The 5,944-nt window shown below is 41.7% G+C and overlaps 1 pseudogene; it reads right to left on the reverse strand.

The window, feature by feature from the left end:
- Positions 1–512: 512 nt before the first annotated feature.
- On the reverse strand, positions 513–5,444 carry LOC141248743 (uncharacterized; annotated as a pseudogene).
- Positions 5,445–5,944: the final 500 nt, after the last annotated feature.

Here is a 5,944-nt window from a genome sequence, read left to right on the forward strand (position 1 = left end):
TGCAAAAACAGAATTGAATATAACACGGAAATGGAAGGGAAAACAGACGAGATAGATGGTGATTGAAACCAAGTGCAATCAACAACGAGACCAAAGGCTTGATGGCCTAAAACTGGGTTGTAATGCTGCACGAAACCCCAATCCTACAACCCTACACAATCTTCACGTGGAGGAGGCACAAGGAGGAGCTCTATGATTTTGCAAACACCAAGTCTAATAAGCTTGACATAGACAAATCATCTAGAGTAAATACAAACAATCCGCTCATCACACACATGAGTTCAAAAGCTCGCTTTCAATGGAGAAAACACAATGTTTTAATCAATCTTGAACTGCCAAAATAGAATGCCAAGGGGGGGGGGGGTGGCGCTTAAATAGGATGACTAGCCGACCCTTGGTCTTCAAATCACACGCCTAACATGTCTTAAAAAATATAGAAACCACACGGGTTAAAACAAAGACATAAAATGCAATTGTCCAAATACTAGAAAAGGGAAAGATAGGTAAGGTCTTCAAGCCATCTTCTTGGACTCAAAAGTGAGTAGAGTCATAGCTTTAACCAATGTGTCCTCAACTTCCATAGGGTTACCTTGAAGGCTGAATTGAGTGACAAATGTAGTTAAGTCCTCTTCTAGTTTCTTGGCTCTTGACCTTGTGATTGAACCTTCTATGGCAGGTGCTTCCATTGGTGTGTCTTCAAGGGATGGTCCTCCATCATCCTCCCCTCCTTGGAAAGGATTCGACCACGAATCTTGAGTTGTGCCCTCATGTCCTTCATAGAGTGTAAGATCAGCCACATTGAAGGTAGCACTAACACCATAGTCATCCGGTAGGTCTACAACATAGGCATTGTCACCTACTCTCCTTAGGATCTTGAATGGTCCATCACCCCTTGGAGCTAGTTTGGAGGCTCTCTTTGTAGGGAATCTCTCCTTAAGCAAGTGCACCCACACCAAGTCTCCCGGTTTGAAGATCACTCTTCTCCTTACTTTGTTGTTCCTTGCTGCCACTTCATGCCCTAGTTGCTCCAACCTCAGCTTGGTCCTCTCATGTAACTCCTTAATGAACTCCACCTGTTTGTCTGCATCAAAATCTAGTCGTTCCTTCATAGGAAACGGTACAAGATCTAGTGGGGTTAAGGGGTTAAGACCATAGACACATTCAAAAGGACTTAGAGTTGTGGAAGAATGTTTTGCACTATTATATGCAAATTCAGCGTGTGGCAATACATCTTCCCATGACTTTAAGTTCGTCCTAATGATTGTCCTTAGTAGGGTACCAAGTGTTATATTGGTAACCTCAGTTTGGCCATCGGTTTGAGGATGACTTGAAGTAGAAAACAAGAGTTTTGTACCAAGTTGTCCCCAAAGAGAATGCCAAAAGTGACTTAAAAACATAGTATCCCTATGACTTACAATTGTCCTAGGAATCCCATGTAATCTCACCACTTTTCTAAAGAAAAGAGTAGACACATGTGAAGCATCATCAGTTTTGTGACAAGGAATAAAGTGACCATCTTAGAAAACCTATCTACAACCACAAAAATTGAGTCTCGGCCCTTCCTAGTCCTAGGCAGTCCTACAATGAAGTCCATACTTATATCTAGCCAAGGAGAAGAGGGTGTAGGTAGTGGTGTGTAGAGTCCAAGGGGTTTCACTTTAGACTTAGCTTTCAAACACTCTAAACATCTTTTAAGTACATGCTCAACATCTTTTAACATATGAGGCCAATAGAAGTGTTCTTTAAGCATAGCATAACTTTTGTCACGGCCAAAATGCCCCATAAGACCTCCCTTGTGTGATTCCTCAAGAAGCAAGAGCCTTAATGAGCACTTAGGTATGCAAACCTTACTTGCCCTAAAAAGGAATCCATCAAACAAATAGAAACACTTATCATAGGACCCTTTGTCTAGGCAATGTCTATAGATATCCCCAATATCAGAATCACAAGCATAAAGTTCCTTAATGTAAGAAAACCCTAGCACCTTAGAATCAAGTTGACCAATCAAAGCATGTCTCCTAGAGAGGGCGTCGACCACTATGTTATCCTTTCCCTTCTTATACTTGATTATGTAAGGGAATGTTTCTATAAATTCCATCCAACGACCATGACGCCTATCTAACTTATCTTGTCCTCTTAGATGCTTTAATGACTTATGATCCGTGTGTAGTACAAATTCACTTGGACAAAGATAGTGTTGCCAAGTTTTCAAGACCCTAAAAAGTGCATATAACTCTCTATCATAGGTAGAATAGTTAAGACACGCACCTTTGAGCTTTTCACTAAAGAAAGCTATGGGTATACCTTCTTGCATTAACACACCACCAATTCCAATACCTGAGGCGTCACATTCTACTTCAAATGGTTTTGCAAAGTTTGGTAGAACTAGGAGAGCTGCATTGGTCAATCTGATCTTGAGTTCTTCAAATGCAGCCTCTTGTGCCTTGCCCCATACAAATGTGTGTTCCTCGTGGTAAGCTCCATGAGTGGTGAAGCTATGGTGGAGAAGTCCTTCACAAACCGCCTATAGAAGCCGGCTAGACCTTGAAAACTCCATACTTGTCCAACATTGGTAGGTGTAGGCCTCTCCTTGATTGCCTTGACCTTCTCTTGATCAACTTCTAAACCTCTTGAGCTGACCACAAATCCTAGAAAGATCACTTCATTAGTGCAAAAATCACATTTTTTTATATTAGCATAAAGATGATCAAGTCTAAGTGTGGATAATACTTCCCTGAGGTGTTGTTCATCAAAATACACCACTACAAACTTCCCTATATAGCTCCTTAGGACATAGTTCATCAACCTCATGAATGTAGAAGGGGCATTGGTAAGACCAAATGGCATGACAAGCCACTCATAAAGACCAAACTTGGTCTTGAAGGCTGTTTTCCACTCATCTCCCTCCTTCATTCTTATTTGGTGATAGCCAATTCTCAAATCTATCTTAGAAAACAATGTAGAACCATACAATTCATCAAGCATATCATCAAGTCTAGGGATAGGGTGACGATACTTGATTGTGATGTTGTTTATGGCACAGCAATCTACACACATTCTCCAAAAATTGTCCTTCTTTGGAACTAATAGAACCGGCACGGCACATGGTGACTTACTTACCCTTACATAACCCTTGTTGAGAATCTCTTGCACTTGATCTTCCACTTCTTTGCTCTCTTGAGGGTTCATCTTGTAGGCCGGTCTGTTTGGCAATGAAGCTCCCGGGATTAGGTCTATTTGATGCTCAATTCCTCTAAAAGGTGGTAGCCCTAATGGTAGCTCTTCCGGGAACATGTCCTTGTACTCTTCAAGCAAATTCTGGATTGATGGGGCAGAATAGTGAGGTGGCCTTTGGCATTAGCAAGGGTGTGCTTATTTGGCTTGATCAATGTCATGACTCTAGTGTCAATGGGTAGGCACATCTCCTCTATCTCATCCTTGGACGACAGTAGCATGTTGCCATTTCTCATGTCCTCTTCTTGCACCTTCTCTTTGGCCTTAGTCTTCTCAAACTCTTGAGAAACCAGCAATGGAGTCATATGACACAAGGTAATAGATCTTCCATGGAACTTGAACATGTGTTTGTTAGTATAGCCATTATGAGTAACCTTCCTATCAAATTGCCACGGTCTACCTAGTAAAAGATGACAAGCATTCATAGGAACTACATCACATAATATAGCATCTTGGTAGGAGCCCTATCTTAAAAGCTACATTCACTTGTTTGGTTACTCTCAATTCACCACATTCATTCATCCATCTTAGCTTAGAAGGCCTTTTGTGTGAAGTAGTAGGGAGTTGTAACTTGGACACTAAACTAGTACTGCTATGTTAGTACAACTACCTCCATCTATGATCATATTACACACTTTTCCTTTAACAAGACACCTAGTATGAAATTGATTATCTCTTTGACTAGTTTCTTCCATAGTTGCTAACACATGCAAAGTTCTCTTGCAAATAAGGCTATCCCCATGTTCATACTCCAATTCGTCACTATGATCTAGGTCATTATCATGCTAAATTTCAGTTTCAATGCAAGGTTCATCTTCATTATCACTACAAGAATCAAAGTGTCCTAAGTGATCTACAATCATTTTTCTCCTATTAGGACAATCCTTCATCATATCCCCCTTACCTTTGCACTTAAAACATTCAATTTGACTAGACTTATTAGGGAGATTAGAGTTAGAGACATTCCTTTTGTTCCTTGACTTGTGAAGGGTGGCCGAAATGCTTGACTTGAGGTGTTGTTTGAGCTAAAATCCTTTCTAGGACCAGACTGATCATTGCTTCCTTGCTCTCGGTTGTAGGAAGTGCTCTTAGGGTTAGGCTTCCAATTGGAGTTGGTAGATTGCCCACGGCTTGTAGTGTAGCTGCTCTTAGACTTAAGCCTCTTCTCTATCTTGATTGCATTGTGAAGTAGTTCCACGGCTGTCCTACATGGATACATATCTACTTCATAGGAAATGTTAGAGTTGAGTATCCTTAGGTACCTTGCAATGGTGGAGTCTTCATCTTATCTTACTCCAGCCTTGAGCATAGCATGTTGCATGGCTTGTAGCTTCTTCTACACTCATACTTCCTTGTTTAAGGCTCTCCAATCTCTGCCTAAGTTCTCTTGTTTAATAGGGAGGCACAAACCGATTTCTGAGCAATACTTTCATTTGCTCCCACGTACGGACTGGTTGATCAAGGTTCCTAGCTCTTTCCTTGACTAAGTTGTCCCACCAAGCTAGAGCAAAGCCTTTGAACTCCAGGGTAGCTAGTTGTACCTTTCTTTGCTCGGGGAAATTGTGGCAAGTCCAAATCTGCTCCACCTTGGTCTCCCATTCCATGTATAGATCAACGTCACTTGTTCCTTCAAATGTAGGGATATTCACCTTGACTCTTCCCAATCCATCTTGCTCAGGCTCTCTCCTCCTAGCTTGGAATCCTCTTTGGCGTTCCCTTCTCCAATCCTCATACTCATCAATGGCTTCATCTTCATCCTGAAATTCGTCAACAAACTCATGGTGTCTAAAAGGGTTAGGAGATCTAGGATTAGAATGTTCTTCCCTTGGACGCCGAGGAATGTGTATGGTTGGAGGGTACATAGGGTTCCTCCTAGCTTGTGGATCTGGATTTGGAAGGTTAGGGACATTTCCTCTAAGTAGATTCTCAGCCCTAAGCATAGCCTCTCTTCTTGCTTCCTCATATTGTCCTTCTTGTGTGGGGAGCGGTACTCGGCCATCTTGGTTAGAATTCTGACCAGGCTCCATGTGGGTACCTAAAGGAGTGGGTCTAGGTGTGGATTGGCTCTTGAGAATGTTCATGTCGGCCGTGAGGGAGTTGATGCTATCCGTGAGGCTCTTAAGGATGCTATAGACCTCCGGTTGTAGAGGTGTTGGACTCCTTGCATTGGCCCTCTCATTGTCTTCTTCATGATCCCTAGGATTAGACATGATCAAAACAACAAACACTGAAGTAGATTAAGTTAGATTGATAATAACACTCTCAATTGTTTCTCAAACCAAGTGTTTGATCACACAACTCTCTTGTTACTTGTACCCCTCTAACTTGATGCTGATTTGTAAAACTCAAACCTTTCAACCTAGTGCTTACTCATGTCAAGAGCTCAAATCAGTTTGAAACAAAGATATGAAGTCACTCCTCTCGGATTGCTAGAATGAGAAAGCAACCTAGTGTTTAAGCACAAATTTAAGCCTTAGAATAGGTGATTATCTTCAAGTCGACTTGTCTAGCCTTGTCAAACCCTGATGAATGTGGAGCTAAGGACTAGATGGCTAAGGTCAAAGGGTAGGCTCAAGGGCTCATGGCAATCCCTTGTTCTCCTTCTTCAAAGTTGTCTCGGGAAGGCTTACTAAACCAGGTCTGGAGTATTAGATCAACTCTGAGGTATTAGACTCCGGTTCGTTTCCTTAGACCGATTTATAACACTGTA

The sequence above is a fragment of the Phyllobates terribilis genome, unplaced genomic scaffold (genome assembly GCF_046119375.1).
Source record: "Phyllobates terribilis strain yellow unplaced genomic scaffold, ASM4611937v1 Scaffold_3993__1_contigs__length_66729, whole genome shotgun sequence".
Classification (NCBI taxonomy): domain Eukaryota; kingdom Metazoa; phylum Chordata; class Amphibia; order Anura; family Dendrobatidae; genus Phyllobates; species Phyllobates terribilis.